Source organism: Mus musculus, chromosome 2 (assembly GCF_000001635.26).
Source record: "Mus musculus strain C57BL/6J chromosome 2, GRCm38.p6 C57BL/6J".
Classification (NCBI taxonomy): Eukaryota; Metazoa; Chordata; class Mammalia; order Rodentia; family Muridae; genus Mus; species Mus musculus.
In genome coordinates, this window is record NC_000068.7 from 106,808,194 (window position 1) to 106,834,799 (window position 26,606).

The following is a 26,606-nucleotide window of genomic DNA, read 5'->3' on the forward strand; positions in this document are numbered from 1 at the left end:
GTTTGTACATACCAACTTTCAAGTTCCTTACTTGTCAGTCTGTGTTCAATGAACATTGATCATCATTTTATATCACTATCATCATTTTATACTATTTTTTACATATCTATTTTATATGTATGAGTGGTTTGCTCACATGTACATTACAAGGGTGTGCCTAGTGCCCATAGAAGTCAGAAGAAGGCATCAGCTTCCCTGGAACTGGAGTTACAAATGATTTTGTGACCCACCACATGGGTGCTTGGAATTGAACTTAAGTCATTTGCAAGAACAAGTTCTCTTAACCACTGAACGGTCATTAGTATATTCTTAATCTTTTTAAAAAGAGGGGGTCTTCTCTTAAGAAAAAGGCACACGGGACATGCGAAACAAATGCACACATGTGCGGTCACTAAGACCTACGCTTCTTTTGGTCCGACCAAAGGCCAATCACGTGCAGGAGCTGCTAGTGTATATTTATTCAGACATCAATCCTAATCACTTCCTTGCCGCTTCGGCAGTAGGGGCATTGTAATTCTATTTTTATCGGTTCCTTCCTGTGACCCAGACATTCAAAATAGCATGAGTAAGGATCAAAAATATCTTAATGGGTTTGGTTCCCAGAGATATCAGTGACCAAAGGAAGAGCTTTGCAGGAATTTCTTCCTGAGATGATAAGAAGGGTAAGGAAGGAAGAAGAGGGAGGGACCCCCTTAAGAAGGAGGGTCCCCAAGTCCAGGGCTGTATGTCTATAGGGGCAAAAAGCCACAACTGCATATCAGTGCGATGCAAGGACCCTGGGGAAGCAGAGCGCCATGCTCCCTATTTCCAGGTCTGTGCTACCATTATGTAATTGCTGAAGGTAATGTCGCCATTCTCCAGGTAACCATCCTTTTGATGAGTAGATTTCCTGGTGTGGTTACATTGCTCAAACATGTGCAAACGCAGCATTCCCTCTGCTGCTAGCATTTCTGTTTGGATATTTTGTCTGGGCGTCTTGTCCTTCTCTTTATGACCTCCACCCTTCTTTCTTTTATGTTACTTCTTCGTGTTCTCCTACTCTCGCTTAGCTTCCTCCTTCTTTGAATAACGTTTTATATTCAAACCCATTGTCACTGGTAAGTAATCACAGTTTAGAAGCCAGGAGAAAGAAAATGGAATCACTGGAGGATCAAGTAGGCTGAGTCTGATGAAGCAAGACTTTGCCGATACACTCCTAGACAAAGGGGTGAAAGAGCAGCCCTTCCTGGAGAAAACCACAGGGCTCACTGTACTACCCAACGTTTTCAGCACGCTTTGCTAGTTTTCATTTAATTTAGCATAAATCGAAGAGAAGTGGGTTAAGAAAAAAAAAAAAAGAAAGGAAAAGAAAGAAAGAAAATGGAATCAGAAGAACATCTAGTGCCACCATTGTGCAGTGCAGGGTTTCCCGAGCTGTAGCAAGTGTGCCGGTAGTGAGTGTGACATAATCTTAGGCCGTGCCTGGTTGCACACTTCTTTCGGTAATTTGGCATTTTTACATGCCTGCTGAAAAGTGTATGGGTGTGTGCAGGACTTGTAATTTCATGGATATTGCCGTTTAGGGTGAGGATAAATTTATTTAAGTAATAAAACCAAGTCTGGATTAGAGAAATATTTAGTAAACATAGGCCAGGTGTTATGCAGATGTGGCAAATGAGTCACGGTTCTAGCACTTCAGTGCACAAGCTGGAGACACTGTGGTAGCACATGCGTCCTTTTGACTTCAGTGAGGGCTGGTTGGGGAACTCTGGAGGGCACAGGTTGTTGGTCAGTTCTAACTCACCTCTGAAGAGCATCTGCACCATCTCACCTCAATTCTGTCATAGCTCCAGTGAGTCTCTCTCAGAGGTAAGGGATGGAGATGTATCTAACCTCCTCTTAACCTAGCCAAAAATTTGCCACAGCTGCATGGCTTGATGAAAGCCCAAGGCGTGCGCAATAATTCTGCAGCAGCAACTTGCATTTTTAAACATTTAAACATGGATAGCAGGTGTGGGTGTTATGCTAGTGTGACTCACAGATTTGAGTATTTACACACTGGGATGTTTGTTTGTTTTTTTAGAGTTGAAGCATATTTCAGTCTGAGCCCTTGACCCTTGACTTGAGAAGTAATGGGTCTCGGCTCCTGATTACAGATCTCTGGTCAGGGCCTTTTACACAGTCTGTTTGGAACATACCATGTTGGGGATCAGTCAGGCCCTCCATAGCAGGACATGCCTCTTTTCTCTGACCTTGCCTTAGGGTCCCCGAGAACAGGCTTTGGCTTCCTTGTGAGACGTGCCACAGCTGCTTCTGCTGAGAGCTTGTTACTGCTCAGGAAGCTGCCCCTTGCAGGGAATTCCACCTGGACGCTCACTTCTCCACAGCCCTGGCATTTCCTGCAGAAAGCTCTCACCTCTGTCTTGAGGCTGTAGACAGCCTTCATCCCCATCCAGCCTGCTGAGGCGCTCTCCTTGCTCCCTGTCCCAACATCCATCAAGCTTTTTGCCTTGAGAGAAAGCAAAACCTAGACAAGGAAAAGGTAGCAGCGTTTCTAGAAACTTCTGTTTAAACCATTGTGTGTAAACACTCCCGAGGCAGATGAACACAAAGGCTTTCCTAGAATAAAGGATTGGGAGAAAACACAGGCTGGTGTTCCTAGTAACTGTTTTTTGCAATGTGTAAAGTAAAAATGTTGAAGCTTATACATGTACCCAAAGTATATGCCATACTGTTATGCACACTCTCAGTGTTGCTGTGCTCAAATGTGCAGAGTATTAAACATGGCAGTCCAACCCAGTTTGTTCAGAATTACAGACTCTAAATGTCTTGCTTGTTTGGGTTTTAATGACCATATTTTTCAAATACTTTTTATCCAGAAACACATTAGGTGTTTGGGGCTGAAACCATGCTTGGTTTCAGATTTTGAAAAAGCCTTTCAAAGGGGAGAAGAATGTCTTGAGATATTTGCCTTCGGACACTATCACCCTGAAACTGAACCTGATAAGTTGTTAAGTCTATAATCTTATACAATTATAAGTCATAAGAGTAAGCTGATGAAAAACGGGCATTACGCCATAACATAGAATATACCTAGAGTATTCCTGAGAATATTCCTAGAATATTCTCTGAGTTTGATCAGAGACTTTTCTGATAAGCACAATAGCTCAGCAGGTCTCTGTCTGGTGGCAGAAAATAAACACTTGAAATGCCAACCATTTGTTCGATTGACTGGTGCTCTAAGCTTCAAAATGGTTTCTTTAAATCCAGTACATTAAGAAACTAAAGGAAGGCTGGAGAAATGGCTCCACAGATAAAAGCATGCACTGGCTGCTCTTCCAGAGGTCCTGAGTTCAGCTTCCAGCAACCAGAGTGGCTCACAACCAACTGCAATGGGATCTGATGCCCTCTTCTGGTGTGTCTGAAGACAGGTACAGTGTACTTATACATAAAATAAGTGAATAAATATAAAAAGAGGAGAGGGAGAGGGAGAGGGAGAGGGAGATATCTCAGTCTGTAAAGTGATTTCCCTACAGCATGTGTACCTCAGTTGATCCCTGGGAATCTTTTAATCCCAGCCCTGGGGAGGCAGAGTCAGGAGGAGCCCTGGTACTTTGTGGACAGTCAGTCTAGTCAAACAAACTTAGAAGAGAGAGAAAGGGATGGAGAGGGAGACCTCGAGCCCATGCAGGAGGACACACATGTCCACACATTACTCATGGCAAAGTGAAAAAATAGAAATAAAGAGCGACGTAAAGAGGAGCAAGTCCAGGCTCAGCTCTCAGAGGCTACATGATTAGTGCACATATAGTTTACATATATGTCAATGTAATTAATCCAATTTTGTTGAATTTTGCTATATTCCAATCTGTGCTGTAATAGATTAAAACAATTCTCTTTGATTTGTTTGTTTGTTTGTTTAGACACTGGATGAGCAAATTTCAACTCAGTCATTCTCTGAGCTACATTTTCTAAAACTTTGGGGACCAGATGATGGTTTCTCCTCCCCTTCCTCCTCCTCCTCCCCTTCCTCCTCCTCCTCCTCTTCTTCCTCCTCCTCCTCCTCCTCCTGTGCCTCCTCCTTGTCCTCCTTTCCCTTCCTCGTCCTCCTCTTACATCTCTATCTCCTCTACCCCCTACTCCTCCATCACTTCCTCCTTCTCCCTGCTCCTTCTTCTTCTTATCTCTTCCTTTCTCCCCCTCCCAATTTAGGGGTAATTTTATAACGGTCAGGACTTCTATGCTCCAAGTAGTAGTCACTTTATCATAAACTGTCCTGAACTGGACTAGAATGTGCTGTGTATTTGAAACAATTCAAAGGTGTGTATGGCTTCAGTGGAGGCCTGGGCATGGGCTGAAATGTGACTGTTACAGTGTCTTCCTCTCTGTTTCAGAACAGAACTTACTTCTTACAGATTGGCTCCATGCTTAGGCTTAGTACAGTCTCCTAAGCCTGTCAGAGTGGCTGCCAATGATGGGAGGGACAATGTTTGAGGAAAACTTGACAGAATCTGGAGGTGGCTTTTTTTTTCTGACTTGAGTTCTTGAGCTCTCCCTGCTCAGACTGGGTAGAGCCAGCGAGATAAAATACACCAATGAATGGCTTTAACTTAAACGGAGACTCTGCTATGCTGAGCCTGAAGTGTAGTTATCTGAGTCACGGGAAAACTGAGGCTGTTGGGAGAGAAGATGGAGGGAGGCATGAATATGGCAAACTGCAAACACATGATCACCATAAGCTATTTACTGAGCATGAAAAAAAAATGGATGCTCCTTCTTGAAGGTTCTTTTCTTTGTTTGATTTTTGAGATGGGTCTCTTACTCTGTAGGCAAAGTCAACCTGGAACTTTTGTAACCCAGACTGATCTCAAACCTCTGCCAAACCTACTGTCTTAGGATTGGGTGTTTTAGAACATAATCAAAATGGTTTGATGCTTGTTTTATGATAACTAATACTACAGCGTTACCCAATAGATGGCAGAGAGGCCTTTCTCGGCAACATCGTTATACACAAAGAACTGGTTGAGATTTCTAACCTCCTGTCTCCTGTTTCTGCAGATTTACTATTTGAATAAAAATGGACAGATTCAATCCAAAGTCCTCCAACTATTTCTGACTGTTCTTTCCTTCCCTACCCCCATCACAGTTTCTTTAGAAAAGCCAACCCTCCCTTTCTCCCACCGTGAGCTCTCTTTACCCGGGGCCAGCCTCTTCCTGTAGGATTCTTTTCTGTCCAGATTTAAAAGCTCTTGTATGAGCCCCTTAGACCTTTTATTAAACTTTCCATCTATCACATGAATTCTAAATGAGAGAATGGCCTTTCCATTCTCTCTGCCATGTGCTAGTAAGTGCATCTATTTACTTCAGTTTCCACCCATTAAAAAATACTACAGTGGCTTTTTATTACATGGGCCGTGGATGTTGGGGGCTGGGGAGTGAGACTTCTTTTCAAGTATTTGGACGTTAGTAAACTTTTCTTGGGGATCAAGTCTAGGGAAAATAGATTGCTGGCTAGAAATAGAAGCAGATTTCTTTTTTTCTAAATGAAGGAAGTCATTGTTTAAAATAATACTTAAATGTCTTTAAAGAGACTAACTGTTCCCTTCCTTTTTAGAAGTATGTGAGTTGGTATCCTCCTGCTATTTTTGAATCATTAAGCAGTGATTTTATGTAGCATTACTAACAGTGAAGTCTTACTAATCCTTCATGTCTGGGTTGAGTCTACAGACTGGTGGTGAGGTTTGGTGTCATGGAATGAGATGGATGAGTTTATACCTGTGATGGGGCTTATAGTGTTTGGGGATTCATTTTTTTTCTTTCTTTTTTAAGTTTATTGTTATTCTAAAGGAATGCTCTATCTTTGGTTGCTTTTTGGTGACAGAAACTATCTAGAAAGCAGTAATGTAGAAGAAGCATTCAGTACAAATTCTATTTTATTTTCCTGATATACACAAAAACCTAGATAACATCCACAAGCATCTTAATACAGATCTTCCCTGCTCTCCCTCCAGGACAGGTTTCTCAGAGCTTTTATTCTGATAGCACTCAAAGGGGGCATAACAAATTGCTAGCTTACAATTGATGGTTTGATCAAATGAATTTACACAAGATACTGACTTCTCAGTATCAACACCTGGATGTTTACACAGGATGATCTCCTAGAACATAACAGAGTTTCCAGTTGTGATAGAAAAATACATGCTGTTTACCTTCAGAATCTGAAATAAGGCCATGGAGGGGAATTATAGAGATTAAATTGTCATGATGAGTTTTGCTTAAATGTATGGGGTCAGGAGAACATCCACTTTGAATGAAGAATATTTAGCCACTACAGTCAACTTCCAGGGAATATATCTGTTTCTTCAGGCCCCTTTTCATCAGATGCCAGCTTTGGAGAGCTGGCCTCTGAACTGCAAAGTTTCTTTCTTTATCCTCTAATGGCTTGACAGTCTTGGTACCCATGATGCAGCGTGAATTCTAGAAACAAGAGCATCCTTTCCATATGAGCAGGGGTAGCCCCCTGATCTCAGTTTCACTATGGCACAAAGAAATACTCACTGAGACCTGTCCTCTGCTACCAGGATTACAGCATTGTTGCATATCAGGTTTTCTCCTTCCTTCCTTCTCCCCTTCCCTTCCCTTCCCTTCCCTTCCCTTCTTCCTTCTTCCTTCTTCCTTCTTCCTTCTTCCTTCTTCCTTCTTTCCCTCCCTTTTGGTACTAAAATATTCATGGCATCCAATTTACTCCCTTGCTCATTTATAAGTGGACACCTGTTTTACTGACTACGTTCACATTACAGTATGACACCGGACACCTTCCACCTCCAGATCTTAGACTGAAATCCCATGTCCACCAAGCAATAACTCCTATTTCCTCTTCAAGTCAAATCCCTGGCACACTTATCCTACTGACTGCTCCTGTGAGTTTCGTGGATCTAGACAAGTCTTACAAATGGAATTAGATTGCTAAAGAAGACCTGAGCATATCAAATTATAAGAAAGTTTCGGCAAGAAAAAGGCTCTAGAACCAGGTGGTGCTCTTCCCCCATACCCATCCCCCTCACAACTGTGGCCATCCATTTTTATAGCTTGGAACACAGGAAAAGGCTAACGTAGAGCAGGCCATTGGTGCAGCTGGACATTTGCCTCCCTTGGACTTAATCTGGTAGCCCAGAGCCTAGGATTGGCCAAGAGGTCATCTGCTGTGATTGGCTGAGGCTTAGCCGCTGAGTTGCAGAATTTTATTCTTTGATTGCCTTACAAATTGTTTGCACCACGTGCCAGATAGCCACTCAACTTTCTATGGAGGCAACTTTAAGCCAAAACTTTATCATTCAAATTTAGAGGCTCGTTTCAGCCAAATTCACTTCTGTTCAAGCATGCAATCTTTTTTCTTTTGGTTTTTGCTGAGTCCAGCGTGGCCTCGGTGGGGTGGAGTGACATGACTCGCCTCTGGGACAAGGCTTACAGGACATGGGCCTCCAAGAGTGTTGGTGGCTGCTGTGGACCTAAGGCTTATTTGTATAATAATGTACATATTTTCACGTTCCTCCTGTGATGAATATCCTTCCAATTAATGTTAATGACTCCATGATAATCAGAGACAGCATGAGGCGAGGAGTCAAAGGTGTGGTTAATGTCTCAGCAAAATGATAAATGCTGGGACCTTCAGGACAGCCCTTAAGGCTCTGGGAAAGAGTTCTAAATACATGAGTTTGAAAATATGTTTTTCTCAGCTGTGCAAAAATGTAAGGATGCAATATGAATTGTATACGGAGCTTCACAGATGTAAAGGAACAGAGGCTGCTACCCTATGAGTCAGCTTGTAAGAAAGATACAGAGATGGGCAGATTCTAATGCAGCCAGATTCCTGAGTTCAAGGTCAGCCTGGGGCCGTGTGAATTCTGGCCCAGTTGTGATCCCAATGATAATTGCAGGGTGGGGTCCCACCCTGCTAGCTTATTGTCTGTGCCAGTGCTTGCTGTCTCTTCCTGAGAGTCAAGGGGCTGATGCTGATTTCTGGGATGGACAAGAGGGAACCTGGAATAAACTGCTAAATTGATATGTTAATAAAAAATCCGGCTTTAGTTCTACTTGAGCTGAGCTGTCTGGAGATCACTAGAGAGTGAACACAGCTCTTCAAGAATTTTTTTTTTTTTAAACAGGATTTCTGATTTTAGTCAGAAAGTCCGTGGAGAATGAACACAACTCTTTTAGAATTTTTTTTCTAACAAAATTTCTCAAATCCCAAGAATTACTTAGAGAGCTGACACAGCTCTTAGAATGTTTTCTAGCAGCTATTTAGGGAAGGCTATCTTAAGAGTGAACACAGGGCTTTTAATTTTTTTTTCTTTCTGATTTTTATTGAAAAACACAAGAATTACTTTTAGAATTTTTCAACAGGATTTTTGACTTGGTCAAAAGATCCAAGATTTTTTTTTTTTTTTAATAGCAGCTATTCTGACTTTGGTCAGAAAACCCATAAGCTATTCAGAGAGCTTTTGGGGGTTTTTACTAGCAAAGAGCGCTGCTTCAACCAGAGAGAGCTTTCTCTAACAGAAAGTTGGCTATCTCAACCAAAGAGGTTTTAGAATAGCCAGAAAAGGCTGTCCCGAGCAGAACAGAGAGAGAGAGAGAGAGAGAGAGAGAGAGAGGTCTGGAAAGCTGTCTCAGGCAGAGCAGAACAAAGAGAGAGTGCACGATATGGAATGCTGTCTTGAGCAGAACATAGACTGCCAGCTTGTAACCCACGATTTGACTTCCAATCATTTGTTTGCACTGATAAACCTTCTCTCAGGAACCTAGACCTAGCTGAGGCTGGACCTTGGCAGTTTGGGGCATATTTCACTTAACAAGATTCCTTCAATGGGTTCTGATGCAGTATGTCTCAGAATTTTCTTTCTTTTGAGGGCTGAATACTATTCTGTTTTACATATGTGTATTGTTAGGGTCCAGGAATCTCCTCACACACCCCACAAACACTGACCTCAGTCAGACAGAGATAGTTTATTGAGCCTATGCCCCAGGGCCAGGGCCAGATTTAGGAACTGAACCGTGATTCATAGTTAAAACCCTAAGGGTTTTGAAACCCAAAATCCACAAACATCTGTGCCAAGTTATTTCAACAATCAGGATTTAGGGATAGGGGATTTCCTTAAGAACGTGTCTTTTTGTACATCTATCTGGTTTCCATTGGTTGGGGTATTCAACTATGGCAAGGGACTTGCCTTGTCTAACAGTCATGTCTTAACTTCTTTACCACGATGTCAGTTACCTACGTCCATGTCTCTTTCTGTCGAGTACGATGTCAGTTCTCACGGGGGTCTTACGTTTACATTCAAAATGGAAGTCTTGTTCCAAATAGTCTCTTATATTGGTACAGGTGTCTCTCTTATGTTGGGGTCCCTCCCAGGGGCAGCTTACACCCTAAAAGCTTATACACAGGTGCAGGAAGTGTTGTTTGTGGTTGGTTCAGGTCCAAGCTTATTGTGAGTAACCATGCAAAACCGTCCTACTGACTTGTATTGTGATTGATTTCCAAGGGCATAAGACAGCAGATATTCAGGTTGGCATTAGAAGCTTTCCTAGTAACTATAGGACAGGCAACTGCTATAGAAAATGATATGAAAAAGTTTCCTTATAATGGCAAGCTAGCCAGGTAACTGTTACCTAGGCCTTAACATTCCATTTAGGCCTTACTATTTTACCCAGGTCCTAACATACACTGCATTCGTTTACCTACTCCATTGTATTCATATACCACATTTTGTTTACTCATTCACCTGCTGATGGGTTCAGGGTGTTACCATATAATATGGATTCTGCGTACTGCTGCTATGAGCACCTGCACACAAGGCCCTGGTTTTAGTTCTTGCGGTACTATATGTTATTTCTACCTTTAACTTACGAAGTGACACTATCATTTTCTATAATGGTTGCCTGTCCTACAGTCCCACAAGCATGCTCTCAGGTTGTTTTCAGCAGAAATCATTGCCACCTCACACTGCTCCCAAGAACACAACTCTGGTGACAAGAATCAAGAGTCCCAGAGTTGATCTTTTTCCATTGAGGGATAAGGAGAGGACCAAGCCTTACACTGTAGTCAGGGGATGCAGAAATGCACAAGAAGAGAATAGTCTGACTGGACAGAGAAAGGCAGCATTCAAAGAAGGTACAACAGCACCTGAACTTAAACATGACACCCTCCAAGAGGAGCGTAAATCCGCCATCTGCCCAGCACTGCTTCAGGGTGCACCTGGTCAGATGTGTGCCGTTGTAAGAGTTGTGTTCATGGGATCTACAGACTGCAACAGATGCCAGACAGACTCTCAGACAAAGCCTCCTTGTTGCTGTTTGTCTCCAGATAGTTCAATCCAGGTCTTTTGTTTTGTTTTGTTTTGTTTTTTGTTTCTGGGAAAATAAATAAATGTTTGGATTTCTAACAATACTTCCCACCTCTGAGCAAAACTAATTTATGATACTTCATATACAGTGTGCAGAAATTCCAAAAAGAAAGTATATCCCTGTCACCCAACCCTGACTTATACATGGAGGGTCTGGGGGAGCAGAAGGAGAGCCAGCAGGTGTGGTGGTTTGAATATGGTTTGAAAGGGCTAGGGGTGTGGCCTTGTTGGAGGAAGTGTGTTTTGGGGAGTTTCAAAAATGCAAGCCAGGCCCAGGGTCTCTCGCTTCATGCTTCGCGCTTTCTCTGGATTCTAATGTAGAACTCTCAGCTACATCTTCAGTGCCGTGTCTGCCTGCATGCTGCCATGTGTCCCAACCTGCCAATAATGGACTAAACCTCTGAAAGTGTATGCAAGTCCCAGTTAAATGCTTTCTTTTATAAGAGCTGTTGTGGTCATGGTATGTAGTCACAGCAATAGAACACCGAGTAAGATGGGAAGACATGCTTTCTGATTTCTGGTTAACTTGGTTAACTTGAGCTAGCCTTAGAATGCTTCAGTGTGAAACACTGTAGATTTGAAAACGACTGAGTACTTTATGATCTTCCTGTCAAAGCCCCTTCGAATACTGGGACCTAGCAATCCTATAATGGCTCCTTCTTTAGGAAGACCAGAACATTCTCAGTTGCTAGAAAACCTCAGGAGATCCCATGTTCCAGAATTTCCCTCTTTGGGCTTTATTCTCTATGCAAGATGTTTGTGGGTTTTCTTATTGTAAAATTAGGGTTGTCATAGAGACATCTGTTTCAAACCAAATATATTATGGTCCCAGAAAACTGGGTTTATTTATGAACATGTTAGCACTACTCAATAGAGGAGCACAGCTCAGGTGGGGAGGCATCTATGGTAGATGGCTTCTGGGTAAACTTAAACCTCTGAGGATTAATGCAAAATTATTTTATCTTCCTAGATGTTTAAAATTATCCCGAAGAATTTCAAACCTGGGTTTTCCACTGTCTCCCGGTGACCAGAGTCAGCCATGTTTTGTTTACCCTGTTGGCCTAGCTTTCAGGCATGTGATTCCAAGTACAAGTCTCAGGCTTGACTCGAGTGCTTGTTACCATTTTCTGGACCCTTTTGTGAATCCTGACTTTTGTCAATGTAGCAGGAAAGTCTTCCTGTATCACCCAGGTGATTTTTATGCCCACTAACGAATAACTGGCTTTGAGGTTACAGGTGTGCGGTTTGGCCGTGAACTTATTCCTAGAATGGCTCATGCAAGTTGGTGCCTGATAGGAGGACATCTTTCTGCCTCCTTCCAGTAAAACTAAATTTATATCCAATTAATTTAGAACTTAGGCTGGGTAGGACATGGCTAATTGTAATTTTTTAATTTTATTTTTAAGATACTTTTTAATTACTTGTTTTCTTTCAAGCTCACTCTGCTGTGTTATAGAAGGGTGGGTGTGAAACTTAGGAATGCCAATTAGACTTTCTGTTTGTACCTAGTAATGTGATTTTTGGATGGCACCCTTTCACTTGGTCCCAACTTTCTTCATTTATAAAATGAGACTGTTGCATTAACATTAATTTTTTCTCTCCCACCCTCAAACCATGTTTTATGCATGGAACCAGGAAAAAAAAAACCTTAAAATTGTCTAGCCTTTAAAAGAAAAAAAAAAAAACTCACAACAATAAAAAAATGGGCTGGAAGCAGACTGAGTGTGCTACCTGGGGACAACCTTTAGGGCAATCTGCAGGAACCCAGGGTTCTGGGCTTTTCCCTGTGTGCTATGGAGTACATCCCGTGTCACACAAGGACTTTGCTTCTTCTATTTCAGCAATACCCCATAAGCATTAGGCTCTGCCACAGAGGTCACACTGAACCCTGGGAAATTAAGAGTTTAATGTAGATTGGTGTAGACTGGTTCATTAACGTCATCAAAGTGTTTCTTCACTCAGAAGTGGGAGGGCACGGGAAACTGACATGGATGTGGTCCTCTAGTGCACACTGTGGCTGTTGGAAATGCCGAAGGTACCAAGGCAGCATGTGTTGTAGGTCTCATTGTGACCTCTGCCGCATTCAAAAGAAAACATTTTATTTTTCCTCCTGTTTGTTTGTTCGTATATTTTCAGGATGGTGGTCTCCCTTTATGTTTATCTCGACATGTGACATATGCCGTTCTTTTACCCAAATAAATATACACACGTACAAAGGGATACATGCATGTACACATATGCACACACTGCACGGGATGGGTAGGTGCTGACATATATGAATTCATCTACTCTCATTAACTGCCCAAATCACAAATCCAATGTGACCAGAGCACCTGTTACTCAGAGATGATCAGACAGCTTTTGCTGGCTGAGTTCCTGTCATTTAGTAGGCGAGGGCACAAGCTCTGTTCACAGCTCCTTCAGCTGAACTCACACCCGTTTATGCCTTCATCCCCATGTCAGATAGCTCCTCCGACAGTGGAAGGAACTTGGGGGCTTCCATAACCATGACTTTCTTGGGTGACTTTCTCTAGATCTTTTCCCCATTCTTTCCTCCTGACTGCAGATGAGTGAAGGACTTCCTCTGTTTCTTCTATTCATACCAGGACAGGTCTTCCACAAAGAAACAATATAAAGAACAGCTAACATTTAAAATTATTGAAAGCCAAGACATATATAGGCTTTGCGTTCGGAATGTAGTGTGGCCATATGAGACCAACGTCCTGCTTAGCTTAGGTGGCACTGAGTCCCAGGCCCTTCTGGCTGAGACATCAGCAGGCCAGTCTTGCAGAGTCGAATGACCAGTGAGTGAAGGAGGGTTCTGGATGTGCCCAGGGGCGATTCCAAGCTCGACAGACCTGTCTAGGTGAGGAACCTGCCTGTGTGTGTGTGGGAGCTCCCGTATCTCATTATGTTAAGCCAAGCTTAGCAGCAGAGGGATGGCTTCCTTGGGGAATAGCTGTGCTTAATTGATTTATGTTGTTGATGAAGTGCACAGGCATAACTTCTGACTGCCTCCCATCCAACAACCCATGCCGAGGAAGGCGTGGGTTGTTGAAACAGCGCCCCCCCCCCCCACTCAAAATACCAACAAAAAGACAAGCTGCCAGAGTCACTTAAGGACTTACATGTAGCATTTAAAGCATGAATGGAAAATAAGCTTGATATTTCAAATGTACACTTTAACAGTGAAAACAGAATTATGGCCAGAACTTATTCCAGGAGATGGCCTAATCGACCTCTTGAGAGGATGGCTGCCCCTTTTGGCTCTTGGCAGACAGACCGTGGACCAGCATCCCTTTGGGAGTTGGGGGTGGGCACAAGGCTGGATGGACCCTGAGCACCACCAGTCACGGCAGATTTGGCTTTGGCTTACCTGCCATTGCCACACTAAGTAATGACATGTCAGACGACTAGCATGGAAACAAGGCACAAACTGCTTGGGACAACTGGGAAATGTCATTTATACAGAATGTCAGGCCATAGCCTCTAGTGTAAATAGCAGAGGCTTTGTCCTGTCCTGTTATGCAATAGCACTTGGTGTGAAATTAAGTCAGAGCCTGGTGGAGATCTAGATAGGGTTTAGATGCGTGGGCAATAGTCCTGCTCTCCCCACCGGTTAGGAAAGCCTGCACTTCTCCGAGTTGTAACAGTGCCACTGCCCAGAAGAGGTTCCGGCTTGTTGAACTGGAGTGTGCTATTCTGTCCTCGCTCATGGAAGCTTTTGTTTTGCTTGCTTATTTGTTTGAGAGAGTGTTTTGTAAGTAGTGCAGGCTGGCCTTGATCTTGTGATTCCTCATTTCTCAGCCTTCCGTGTGCTGCGATCACATGCTTGTATCACACTGCCTAGACCTGGGGAAATTTTTTTAAAGGAAGCGCAACCAACCTTTCTGTTGTCATTTTTCAGAGATCAGATTAAGACATTTTAACACAACCCCCATTTTCTGAATGTGGTCCTGAGCTTCCAAGACCATCATTATTCTCAGCCAAACAAGGAGCTTGTGAAACAAAACACAACAAAACAAAACTGTAGAATCTTCCCTCCCTCCAATCAGGGCCCTGCCCCAAACAAACTGCTGGGGGAAAGCCTTTGCCTTCAGCTCCTGCTCTCCAGCCCTGTGCATTGTTAAACAGATGCAGTGTTTATACACATCCTGCTTATGGCTGTAGCCCGGCTATTGTTGAAGAATGTTAGACAGCCATTTATCACCCTGAGCCAGTAAAGCCATTGTAAAAATGTCCGGCTAGTTAAATGAAGCTTCGATTTAATGAGGCTGTAAGAATGAACCGGGGTTTGTCATATTGTAAATAAGGTTCCTGCGGCAGTGTCTTGGGGAGGGACTTGCAGATTCCTTTTGTTTTCAAGCAACAATCGTCTCCTTGCCAAGGTAAAAAGAAGTCTGCAACCCCCCCCCCCCCCCCCCCCCCGCTTTTAATACATCTTTTTGCAGTTGTTGCTAACTAAATAAAACACTTGGAACATAAAGGTATGTGACACAGGTGACAAGATGGGGTGAATTCTTTGTTAATCCATTTGTGTACCCCAGGAGCACAGAGAGTGCTGAGACTCTCCTTTGTGGAGTCCAGGGGAGGACCACACCAGCCCCAGCTTGCAGGGAAGTGGTTCAGTGAGACCTGGCAGGAGGAAAGTGAGAGAGAAACATCTCCTCGGCTTGTACTTAGCAGTGTCCATTGAATCTGTGGTGCTGAGACCACAGAGAAAACTGCAGGAAATGACCTGAAATTTGGTGCACTCAACTTCCCAATCAGGAAGAAAAACTCAGTCATTTATTCTCCTAATGCCTAAGGAAACAAATTCCGTGACAATTCCACCTCTACCCAGCCAGCAGTGGGGAACTGGGGTTTGGAGGTTCAGTTACAGCACACAATTTTCAAAAATAGGCACTCTTCAAATTGCCCTATTGGAAAGATATTTGATTGTCCCAGAAATAAGATAAAGTGGTCCCCATCCTTATTTTGCTAGAACCCCCACGAAGCCTCAATTCAACAAGATCACTTTCGGGGGTTGGGGAGAGACTAAATTAAAGGATTTCTTGAGAGCCAATGATAGCAGAGAGACTGCCAGCTGGCTCCATTGCTTCTGCAGTTTCCCTGGTATCTTTCTAGACCTGGTGTGGCAGTCTGTCCACCTCAACTAGGACCCTGAGCTCTCTTCCTAATGGAAAGACCCCAGTGAAGTTGGTAGAGTTCTTGCCTAGCATACACACAGTCTACCATCTCTCCTGTTGGGAGGTGAATGCAGAGGAAGGAGGGTCAGGAGGTCAGGGTTAGTCTCAGCTACAGAACCAGTCTACGGCCATCTTGAGCTTCTGTCTCAGTTGTATGCTTACAAGAGGCTTCATTTTAGCTTCGGACAGTTTAACCATTTGTATTTTCTAATGATATGAATAGAAAAAAAATGGCTTTCTGTATTTTCCATCAATGCCAACAGCGCATAACTGTGTCATATGGTTTTTTTTGGGGGGGGGGGGACAGGGAATGTCTGCTGACTCGTTTACATTTAGACAAAGGTGTCATGCATACCAGGCATCCTCAGGCAGGGTGTTCACTTTCAGTCTCCAACTCCCTGCCACCCATCCCCCCCGACACACACACACACACACACACACACACACACACACACACACACACACATACACACACACACACACACACACACTCACACACACACACACACACACACACACACACTCACACATACACACACACACCAGGTTCCTCTCTCCTACATTCATCTTATGTACTTGTGTTCTCCCTTTTTGCAGAGCCACATGGAATGATACTGGCACTGAAACTTAGCAGTATTCCCTTAGCTCTTCAATCCTAACAGCCATTTAAACAGCCTCACACTGCTAGACAGGTGTGTTTCTAGCGACACCCTAAAGTGCTTCATCATCGGCAGAAGGTTTGGTCCTGGGGACATAGCAGTCAATCAGACATAATTTCTGCCACTCCATAAACTGTGATTCTCAAGCTTTTGTGTGCCCAAATGAACCACCAGGGACGGTGACTACAGAGTTTGAATGTGGGCCATATGCCTTCTTGTCTTATGCAAGAACCATAAGAGAAATACTGACCTACAGCGCAGGGGAGCTCCCCAAAGCATTACAACTGCCCTTCCTATCAGAACGGCCAAGATTAGGCACAGAGCTGTTTTTGCAGGAAAAAAAAATGTTTCCATAAGAAAAATGGGTTAGTGGGGGGCCACACACAGAGCCAAGGCTAAGGCAGACCTTGAAGGATGACTCCATCACAGTTAAACCTTAGCAGTTCTAGAGGCAAGACCGCAATGAGCTGGGAAGCCAGGAAAGAACAGAAGAGTCAGTAAAGGTCCTGTGTGGCTTCAGATCCAGTGTCCCACCCTCCAGAAAATGTAGCTTCTTTATTGACAGTGAAAAGTCTTTGACCATTTTAAAGGAGAGGAGTGTCACAGTCATATTTCTGGTTTTGCCCCTTGCCGATGAGTGAAGTCTGGGTCATTCACAGCATTCGGCATTCCGTGAGCGATTCAGCAATGGAATGAGAAATGAGAAGAGGTGGGCAATGGAATTGTCTTCTCGCTCCTTTTGCCTCCCAATGTTGTTTTGAAGCAGGCTCTAATCGGTGTGTTTCTAGTCTCATTTGAGAAATCAAGGTTAAAGATTTGCCCACAGTTGCATGAAGGGACTGGAACCAGGTCTGCCTCTTCCAGATCTACAACTGGATTTCCAACTTCGGGGTATCAGTCAGCAGGAATCAAATCAGGCACTTGAAAATGCCTCCTCCCTTTAAATTATGGACTCCTTGTGCATCCCACAAATAAATCACTTGTGAAAGTGTCTCTGACTTATTGAAATGTATATGAAATGGTGACAGTATATAAACATGTATAGTCCAAATTTCTAACATAAGAATAGAATCTTAGAGTGTTGGTAGTCATGATAAAATTCTATGTAAAGTATGTTTCTGATGCTAATGGTTAATGTTTCCCAGCAGAAAAATCCCTCAATCAACCAGACTGGGATCATAAACGGACACTGAACGTGGAGCCCTGGTTCCCTCTGGAACAGCCCACTTCCTCTTTCTACCTCTTCCTCTTTCTTCCTCTTTTACCTCAAACCAAACATGGGACTGGTTAGCAGTGAGAACCCTGAGTCTTCATAGCCAAGGACCCCTAGATATAAGAGGTCTAAGTTTTGTCATGTCCACTCCACCCAATCATCAGATGTTATAAAAGTAGCTAAAAGGTAAAGAAATTTTCAGGTGGAGAAAGGAGGAATGAGACGTGCCTTCCCATTGAATTTCAAAAGCTGGAAAAGGACCCATAGTGTGATCAAAGTCACCCTCTCTTGCTCTCCTTCCTGCCTCTTTTGTGTATGTGTGTGGTGGAGGGCAGAGTGCAGAGATGTATATGTATATTAGTGTGGGTGAACCACCTTTTTTAATTTTAATTTTTATTTTTTCAAGAGTCTCTAAGTGAGCCTGAAATTCATCAATTTAGTTAAACTGGCTGACAGATGAGCTTTCTGTCCACCTGTCTCTGTCCCACAGCAGGGGAGTTACAGACTCAAGATCACCAATCCAACTTTTTCTTGTGGATTCTAAGGATTCAACGCTAGGTCCTTGCACAGCAGGCAAGCTACTGGCTGACTCATCTTCCCAGCATCTGCTTAACAGAGGAAGAGTAGGAGGCCCAGAGAAGGGATGCTTTTTGACCAGGTCCCATCTCAATCTGTTTAACAGTGGTACTGGAATAAAAAACCTACCTGGTGACTCTTCTCACCACACCAAATGACTGCTGCTCTCCTGTGCTGCCCATTCACTAGGATACATTTATGGAAATTCTACATGCAAAACTCAAAATGACTCTGGGAAGCCAAACAGTCTAACGTACCAGGTTCAATTCTTGCCTGTTATATTTACCAGCTGTGTGGTCCTGAGCTCAGCCATCTTTTGCCTGTTGTATCTTCAGGGGGAAAAAAAAAAGCATGGCAAGTGTTCAAGTCTTCCTTTCTGCAGTTTCTCTGAGGGTGAAGTACAGCATTTCATGTGAAAGTTGGGCAAGTCACAAAGCTGATTAAAACTTTTGCCACTGGAGTTGGGTATAAAAGCTGGGTAAAGAACAGATTCCAAAGTAGTTCATATCTGTAGATGTTGTTTTCTGTGAATCTGTTTATTGGGTGTCTTAGAAATACCTTATCAAGCATCCTGTGGATATAGGATTGGGGCCCAGAGTTGTCCATTGCCAAATCCCAGCTCCTCTGTTTATAGAGAATTCCTGTTTTACCTGACCAATAAGTCATCCAGTGTATAGAGAGTATGTGTGACTTATTTCACGCCCTCCTGAACCATAACAATGACTTGCCCTGATAGCTCTTGTAACACTGCTTCTCTCCTCACAGCCAGTATTGATCTGGTTTAGCAGCATCGCCTGAGGGCAGGGCTGCGCTGTTACCTTCTGCAACAGCTTCAGATCTGGTGTGCCCGAACAGAAAGAGGTGTTCACTTTGTGCTTTAGAATCAGGTAACTACTATATCATAAGTGAAGGAAAAAAATGTTCCTTCTGCTTCTAAAGCTTTGAGATTGGAAGTCATGAATAAAACTGGCAATAGACAGCAAGGGGGAAAGCACACAAATGTATTTTTTAGTATGTTTGACTCAGTATACACAAGGATTCCATAGGAAGACGGGAGAACCCTAAGAAGTAGTTGGGTTCTGTGACGTTATATACCATCTTTTTAAAAAAATATATGTTTTCTTAAGATTTTACTTTTAAAGGCTAGGCTCACAACCAAAAATACAATATTTTGGTTTTTTTAATGTATATATAGATATATATGTATATATAGATATGTATATCTATATATACACACTGTCTCTCTCTTTAAACACACCGGAAGTGAACTGGATCCCATAACAAATGGTTGTGAGCCACCATGTGGTTGCTGGGAATTGAACTCAGAACCTCTGGAGGAGCAGTCAGTGCTCTTAACCACTGAGCCATCTCTCCAGCCCCCTACATAGCATCTTAACAAAGGCCAGATGAGTGACTAGAAAAGAACCTAGAGGAACAGAGAAGAGGCTCACCTTGGACCCATACATCATGGGACTACATCTAGAAAGTCCACAGAGAATCTAAAGGCAGAGAGAGTTATTTTAATAAGGGTGGGGTGTATGACTTATTTCTGAACTGTCTCTGAATCTCTGGGGATAAGTGTTGTTCTCTTCATCCTGGTGAGAGGGGGTAGATTTATACCATCTGCGTTAGGTGCTGAGAGAGGAAAGCACTTTCCCTGTGCACATTATGTCTCAGTTTCCTTCAGTAGTAAATCTCACATCACAGTCATGCATTTGGGAATAAAATGTTCTAGGCTTTTTCACTATACACATCAGCAGACCCATAAGAGTCTTGATGCTCTGGTTCATGCAATGGGGCTTCTCTGATCCATGTTCAACCACTGACTCATCCCAATAATGTTCACCAAGCCCCTACTATGTGCCTTACACTCTGTTCCTTAATTAAGAAATAAAATAAACAAGTGTGTGTGGTTACTTTCAGAACTAGTCGAAGAGGCTGACACAGGTGGTTAAAAACAAAATAGAAGTGTGGATTGCAGTGTGTAATTGGAACAACAGAATATGATCTTCTAGGTTATTGATAAAAGGTAGCCTTTTGCATTTTATCTTTAAGAATGTTGCCTAAAAAAAACCTATTTGATTATAGGTCAAAGTGTACCTATAGCGTTACCCTCCTTAAGGCTGTTGTAAGAATGGATGTGATGATAACAGTGTCAAGCCAGTATACAACATGCTGTTCTGGGGATGCCATGTAGTACTGAGAAACTTAGACTCAACCCGAAGATGAAGCATGAAGACCCTGGCATCTGTGTTTGCTCGACGCTTAGCTATCCCTACTGTTGGCTCAAGTCTGAGATTCTGGATCATTCTGGGAGTTGTTAATTCCCCCTTGAACAGCTGTTTTGGGGCATCCTGGTTTCCCTAGCAATAGTGTCATTCCTTTAGAAGGGGTAAGAGGAGTCAAGAAGTTCTACAGTCTTTCATGGAAATCTCCACCCCACTGAAAACAAAGATACCCTTGTGATTCGACTCATTCTGCTCCCACAGACGCTGCTCATTCACTTCTGAAACCACCCCTGCGGACTGTGGTGACAGTGCTGACAACAGGCAGGCTCACCTCATCCTAGCTCAGGGCTCCAGTTCTGGCATCCAAGGCTCCACCTTGGCATCCTATGTAACGTTTGTGTCTTTGATGTGAGCACGTATTTCCCGCTTTCTATTTTCTTATGGGAGTGTGCTCCCTGTAGTCAGAAGCACTTTAGGTAGTGGAAGCCTCAGGATCCCTTCTTCTCCCATACCCAGCCTAAGGACTAGGAGCAAACACCAGCTTGTGAGGAAAACACTTCACAAGTCAAGATGCATTTTGGAGCCAGCCCCATCAGCTGTCAGCACAGGACCGAGCCAAGCTCTCCCTTTGCTGCCTTGCTTCTGCCTCACTGCCCAACCCCCCCGCTTGCTGTGGCACCCTCTTTCACGTGCCCTCCACCCCTGCCTTCCTTATCAGCTATCAATATCCCTCAGGGGCTGCCTCTTGTCAGTCTAATTTCTGCTTGCTGCCGCCTCTTGACACTCCACACTTTGTCAACCACACACTGCTTGGCTCCTATTACCAGTGATCTCGGCATCACTAATAAACAGCAACATCGAGGCCATATTTCCCCGTCCCTGTCAGGCTGCCGCTTTCCTGGGTGAAATAAAAGTCCTATTAACATGGCCCTCTTCATTGCCTCCGACAGATTGATTCATTAGGCCTCCTCTTTAGATGACCTCCTTTCTGACACAACAAGGAGGTGAATATAAAATGAACAGTTTGCCCACATAATGGGCTGCTCTGAGTTTGGGATTTTTATCATATAGAACTGTCAGAACTTTCAGAGCTGTATGGAATCTATCATATGTACAGCGGCAGCAGCTTCGTAGGAGGACAGCTTTTGGTCCTGTGCACAGTCCCATCCAGACAGGCACAGACAAAGTGTGCCTGCCTGGCAGAGCCTCCTGTCTTGTACAGGATGGACCTCAGTTTATACTACCCAGTTCATACAGCACAAATCTAATGTTCTTTGATCATTATCAAATCAAATGACCTTTTGTTTTCAACAGCTTTTGTCCCTTCCTCCCCTCAGCGCCTGCTGGAAAAGGCAGTATGTTGACTTTGTGGCGCTGCCTCCCCGAAGGCTAATGCAAACCATTACTGAGGAGAGCCATGTTAAATTTCCACGTTTTCATTATGAGTCCTGTTTTCAGGAAATCAGTACTTTGGACACGAGCAGTTGTTTCAGACTGGGGCTCAGCATCTAGGGGTGGCATGGGGCTTGGGGCACTGGTGGTCTTGGCAGCAAATGGGTTTCTTGTTTTCCATTATGGGAGTGTGGAGTTTGTGAGGGGGAGGGTGCCCATTGGCGGCTTTTGCTGGTCGGCTCTTCTCTAGCAAGGGAAAGGCTTGGAAAGCCATTAGCCAGATTGAAATATCTAAGGGGCTCTCTAATTGCTCTGTGGAGCAGGCTTCATAGATATTTAAAATCCTGTCTGTAAGGAAGAAGGCAACAGCCAGACAGAGCATGTGGACAGCAGCAATCAGGTAAAAGTGCCAGAAGGTGTGGGAGACTGGTCTGCCTGCTTGTATTGCTTTCCTTTCTGTTTTGCAGAGCTAACTTCTTCTTAAACGTGCCATTCTATCAGGGTCAGCCCAAAAGGAGAGTTCTAGTGATCAGCTATGAACTAGTGAGGATCTAGCCCAGAGCTTAGTGCCAGGGTGAATTCCCAGTGGGTCAGCTGTTGAGAGGAAAGATGGAGAAACAGAATTCATTAAGCTCCCTTAACACATGTTATTTTGGGGTTTTTATGATTATTATTATTATTATATTTTTAGTTTTTAGAGGGAGGTGTATTATGGATGGATGGATGTTATGTATGGGTGTACATGTATGTATAGGTGTATGTGTGTATATGTGTTATGTATGGGTGTGTGTGTGTGTGTGTGTGTGTGTGCTTACTCTCATGCATATGTGCTCATGAATGTGGAGGCCAGAGGTTGATGTTACTAGCTTCTTCTGTCTCCTTCCATTTACTTTTTGAGACAGTGTCTCATACTGCACCTAAAGGATTAGAAAAACCTGGGTGGCCTGCAAGCCCCAGGGATCCTGTCTCTGCTACCCCAGAGCTATGATTCCAGGCTTCCACCACCATGGCTGCCCTTTTATACGGGTGCTGTGGATCAAATGCAGTTCCTCATGTTCACGCAGCAAGTAGTTTACTGACTGACCCATCTCTCTGATGTCCATCTCCCCATTGTACATAACTGAAATCCCCACACCCAGGATGAAACCTGCAGGCTTTGACCCAATGTCAGAGCTACTCATCTTGGCTTAGCCTAAACTTGATCATGGTTTGCAACTGGTTGCAACCATCAATAGGAAATACTATGTAGCCCACGGAGAACAGACAAAACATTTTAAAAATGGACATCTTGAGAAGATATATGTTCACATTGCTATCGTTTTGAAGGCGATGTTAGAGATGCTGGGGAAGTAAGTAGCTGATTAGTTAAAGGACGCAGGACCTTGAACAGGACTTTGTTCATTCTTATAGCTTCTAATAGTAGACAGTGAAGCCATCTAAGTGCCATCAACATGTGGGTGACTGAACCAAATGTCTGTACCCACAATGGAATATTGAGCTGCTGGAAAAAAAAAGAAAAGAAAAGAAAAAGAAAAACCAGAAGGATGTGCTCACGTGCAAGGCAGAGGTGAACTTTGAAGACATATTAAGTGGAATCAAAATAAGTCGGAACAAACACCAGCATCTCGCTCTGGGACATGCTGGAGAGATGAAATTCATAACGAGAGCCAGCAGCGTTATGGCTGCTATTGGCTGGGAGATGGGTAGAGTGGTTGACGGGTGTGACACGTTAGTTTAAGAAGAAGAAAACGTGGTGGGCTTTAGTGAAGACAGTGTTTGCACAACAATATGAGATGCACCTATTTTTATTGCATGTCTTTATTGGTGGGGACACACGAGTACCATGGCGTGTGTGCCACAGTTTTCCTGTGAGGGGAAAGTGGGGCTGGAGGGAATCAGTTCCTTTCACCATGTGGGTCCCTGTGATGGAACTCAGGTGATCCGACCTAGTGACAGTGTCCCTTACCCATCTTGCAGACCCTGTGAAAGTGTTTTAATGCCAGTGAACTGATCACTTGACCGTGATCTGGCGGTGACTGAATATTCTAAATCTTATTTTATGTCATTATAAAGCAGTCACTAATCAGTGCTAGCCAGGGCTGAGATTCGGGTTTCCTGAGCTCAGAGGTGGGGTGGAAGCCCTTGAGTGTGGGAGTCAGCATGGAATCCAGTGTTGATCTCAGGCCATCCTTTGCGCTTTCCTCCTCTCAGTACTGAGAGGTCTGAACAGTGGCACACTGGTCCAGCCTTGTGCTCTCAGCCCAGTCCTCCCAGAGAGTTTGCCCTGAACACTGCAAAGATGCCTGCCCAGCTCGGGTCGCTCAGGCAAGGACTGAATACCTAGACCAGGTGCTGTCAGCGGGGAAGAGTTAAAGAAAGGAAGAAGCTGAAAGGGGGGGATTAGCTCCTCCAAATTTAATCTCACAATTCCCAAAGAGGAAAATAAATTAATGGAGTTGCTATTAAGAAATTGCCCTGTGTCTTGTTCTGTCACCCTAGTGTGGCTGATCACTGACTCACAGAAATCTCTGACAAGGGTGTCAGAGGACAGGCAGGCAGGAAACTATTAGCAACCATTGCTGGAGCCAACTCTCACACACAATTTAAGAACATGATGCTCTGGGAATGAAGGCCAGAGTTAGCCTAGGTAGCCTTCTACAGGAACTAGGTACCGGCCGCTTCCTCCCTTCCTCCCCTCCCCTCCCCTCCCCTCCCCTCCCCTCCCCTCCCCTCCCCTCCCCTCCCCTCCCCTCCCTTCCCCTCTCTTCCCCTCCCTTTCCCTCCCTCCCTCCCTCCCTCCCTCCCTCCTACCCTCCCTTCCTTCCTTCCTTTCCTTCCTTTTGTTCTGTCCTGCCCTTCCCTTCCCTCCCCTCCCCTCCCCTGCCCTCCTCTCCCCTCCTTTCCTTTTGTCTCTGACTGGCCTGGAGCACTAAGCAGGCTAGGCTGGCAGGCAGGTCAGTGGGACATCTCCCTAGTACTGACATTACACAAGCTCACACCAGCAAGGGTGGCTTTCTGGACTCCTCCTCAGAGGAACCCAGCCTGCTTGCGCTGGAAACACTTTACAGGTTGAGCTGTCTCTCTAGCCCTGGAAGAAATACGTTTAAATCTGAAAAATTAAGCAAAGGGGAAAACTTTACCTCCAAACCGCACAGCCCCCAAATACACATCAAATAACTGAAATAAAAACAGGGTGAGGTGAGATCATCAAAAATTTCATCCTTTTAATGAGTATTTGTTCCTTTTCAAACATATACTGCTATTCAGGAGGGCCCATGAGTGCACATTTTCTCTCTTGTTGCAGCTGCGCATAACTTCACTTGAAATGCATATTTAAAATGGATTTAGTTGTGATGGAGTTAAGTTTTCTTTAAAAACAAACAAAAATGTGTCCTTTCCAAAAAGGGGGGGAAAAGAAAACCAAAACAACAAAAACCAAACAAGGTTGATGTTCTGCTGGAAGTAACTCAGAAAACACTGCTAATTTTGAGTTTTAGACCCTTTCAGGAAGGCAAATGTGTTTGATGTGTCCGAAGCACTTTGTGAGACAAGGTATCAAGTGGAGAATCAAAAGTGACAGCCCTGCCCAGTACAGGGCCCAGGGCTATTTCATCACTACCAGATGCAGGTGGAATATAGGGAGCTTTTGTTCTCAAATCTCTCTCTCTCTCTCTCTCTCTCTCTCTCTCTCTCTCTCTCTCTTTCTCTCTCTCTGTCTCTCTCTCTTGAGCGTGCGCGCTCGCTCTCTCTCTCTCTGCCTCTCTCTGTCTCTGTCTCTCTCTGTCTGTCTGTTTCTCTGTCTCTGTCTCTGTCTCTCTCTCCTTAGAGAGCTCATGCTCACCAACTCAGCAGTTCAGCCCTGTATGCTTGCTGTTTCGCTTCTCCCATGGAGAACTGTTTACTTACTTTACCTGGTTTGGTACTTAAAACTTTTGGTCAGATTTCTTTGAAAATGATTTTCTCTCCTTTAAAACACACACACACACATACACAGACACACACTTTCTCTGTCTGTCTCTCTGTGTCTTTCTCTGTATCTCTCCCTTCTTCTTTCCCACATGTTGCCCTTTCTTTTCTTTCTTATAATGGGAGTTGATGTCTAAGGAACACAGGACACTGATCTAAGGTGCTGTGCTGGGTGGCTTCAGTACCTCAGTGGTGACAGTGAACTCCAGCATGGAAACACCTTGCCTGGTGCCTAGGAGGAAGGTGGCACCAAGCTGTTTTGTAGGCTTAGTTTACTGTCTTCTCATAAATAATCTTTACCTTCATGATTTTCTAGTGAATCATTTCCCACACAACGAGAGGTGCTGAGAAGGACCAGTACCTCTGTGTTTGTGAACGGAGACCAGATGTATTAACATTGCATCTCAGAAATTGTTCTGATGATTGACACATACTGTCGAAGTCAGAGCTAATGGCAATACTTATATAATAATACTTATATAATAACAACAACAGCAACAACAACAATAACCAAACGTCCCACTCCATGTGGTATTTACTGAGACCTTCCCAACTGTAGCTGGTCATGGGCCTTGGTCTAACCGAGTGACGTGTGTGGTGTGAATGCATGAATGGGTGTGAGGGAAGTGGAGAACACACTCAAGGTGCTGCTGATACATGCTTTCACGAGTGTGATCTTGCTGGAACACAGGAGCTCTGGGACCCGGGGAGATTTGGGCTATCTCCTCCCCTGGCTACCGAGGCACATGGCTTCCTACAGAGTGGGCTCTGGGTGCATGTTTCTCTGTTGTCTTTGTGGCCTCTATCAGGAGCAATGTCTGTGTGTGGGTTCTACTCCACTGGTGCCTCACACTGTGGATCTTAGTCATTAGCCCCTCAGTCCAGTTTTCCGTGAAGCAACCATAAGGATTTGTGGTCTGAAGTTTTTGATTCCATATTTTTCGTTCTTAAGGGTCTCAGAATTTTTATTTCTTTTAATTTATGGGGTGAGGATGCATGTA

General features: G+C 43.9%; 1 protein-coding gene, 1 long non-coding RNA gene and 1 other non-coding gene across 10 annotated transcripts in view; all 3 read left to right on the forward strand.

Annotated features, from left to right (window-relative positions):
• The window catches only part of Mpped2 (metallophosphoesterase domain containing 2), a 175,181-nt gene that overhangs the window by 115,013 nt on the left and 33,562 nt on the right, over positions 1–26,606 (forward strand). The window lies entirely within an intron of this gene.
• On the forward strand, positions 1,142–1,265 carry Gm22813. Its single transcript, XR_003954191.1, has one exon.
• Positions 9,865–11,340, forward strand: C130023O10Rik (RIKEN cDNA C130023O10 gene). The gene has a single exon (NR_169080.1). It is a non-coding gene; the product is annotated as an RIKEN cDNA C130023O10 gene (long non-coding RNA).